Source organism: Manis javanica, chromosome 10 (genome assembly GCF_040802235.1).
Source record: "Manis javanica isolate MJ-LG chromosome 10, MJ_LKY, whole genome shotgun sequence".
Taxonomy (NCBI): Eukaryota; Metazoa; Chordata; class Mammalia; order Pholidota; family Manidae; genus Manis; species Manis javanica.
The window spans coordinates 59,948,042-59,949,638 of record NC_133165.1 but is presented as its reverse complement, the minus strand read 5'-3'; the positions used below and the strand labels follow the sequence as shown (position 1 = coordinate 59,949,638).

At 38.4% G+C, this 1,597-nt stretch overlaps 1 non-coding gene across 1 annotated transcript; it reads right to left on the bottom strand.

Moving 5' to 3' along the window:
- Positions 1 to 512: 512 nt before the first annotated feature.
- Positions 513 to 619, bottom strand: LOC140844121 (U6 spliceosomal RNA). Its single transcript, XR_012122373.1, has one exon. It is a non-coding gene; the product is annotated as a U6 spliceosomal RNA (small nuclear RNA).
- Between the last annotated feature and the right edge of the window lie 978 nt (positions 620 to 1,597).

The following is a 1,597-nucleotide window of genomic DNA, read 5'->3' as shown; positions in this document are numbered from 1 at the left end:
GCATTGCATTCTATTTCCCCCTTTTAATTCTGTTAGTATTTGTTTCACATATGTAGGTGCTCTTGTGTTGGGTGCATAGGTATTTATAATGGTTATATCTTCTTGTTGGATTGACCCTTTTATCATTATGTAATGTCCTTCTTTATCTTTTGTGACTTTCTTTGTTTTGAAATCTATTTTGTCTGATACAAGTACTGCAACTCCTGCTTTTTACTCCCTATTAGTTGCATGAAATATCTTTTTGCATCCCTTCCCTTTTAGTCTGTGTATGTCTTTGGGTTTAAAGTGAGTCTCTTGTGGGTAGCATATAGATGAGACTTGTTTTTTATCCATTCAGTGACTATGCCTTTTGACTGGTGCATTCAGACCATTTACATTTAGGGTGATTATCCATAGGTATGTACTTATTGCCATTGCAGTCTTTAGATTCATGATTACCAAAGGTTCAAGAGTAACTTCCTTACTATCTAAGAGTCTAACTTAACTCACTTAGTATGCTATTATAAACACAAAAAAATATGGAACGCTTCACGAATCTGCATGTCATCCTTGCACAGGGGCCATGCTAATATTCTCTGTATTGTTCCAATTTTAGTAAATGTGCTGCTGATGTGAGCATGATGCTATAACATTTTTCAGGATAATTAATGGCTGTAATTATAAATTCTTGGACCACATCATGAATCTTGTGCCCCTTATAAAAGAACTCTTACCACTACTTATTTAGAGATGACATTTTAAAATCATGATTAAAATTACATATTTTTCTATGTTCTATCTTAAGACAGTGCCCTAAAAATCAACTTGGCTGTGAATTTTGGGAAAATCCTACCCACAGATCATAATGTTCCCGCTTGCCATGGTAATGTGGCTGGGAAATGCTGAATGTGTTTCAGACATATAGGATGAAACTCTCACCAGGGCACAGAATTGACTGTACTAGAAAGAGGAAGCTACCAATTAAGAAAGACCATTTTCTTGTTTACTAAAATAGAGTTTGTTCTCTAATTAGAGTTTATATTAAAAATGTAAGCCAAATCATGTCATTCCTCTTTCAGGACCCTGTGTGGTTCTCCATTTCACTTGAAGTAGAACTTAGGCCCTGCACCCCTTCCACAGCATGCCCACCTCTACCCTTTCCTCTCTGCCTTACCTTCCCCTCGGCCCTTTTCATTTGCTCTGCTCCAACCACTCTGGCCTCGAGGCTATTCCTGGAATAAGCTAAGCAAGCTCTTACTTTCAATCTGGCCTTTGCATTATCTGATGTCTGCCTAGGGTTTGTTCCCTGCACGTCCATGTGGACAACAATTGCTTGCTTTTTCTGCTCCAACACTTACTCAAGTATTATCCTCTCAATGAGGCCTACCCAATGCCTTTATTTAAAATTGCAGCCTGCCCCCTATTCTCCCACATTTCTGATACCCCTTATCTGACTCAACTTCTTCCTCCATAGTAATTGTCACCTAACACCTACAATTACTTACTCTGATGTTTATTGTCAGTCTCCTTGTGAGAATATAAGTTCAGTAGGCCTGGGATCTTTGTTTTGTTCTCCAGTGTATATCCCAAAGGCCTAGAACAGCACCTGGAAAGTAGC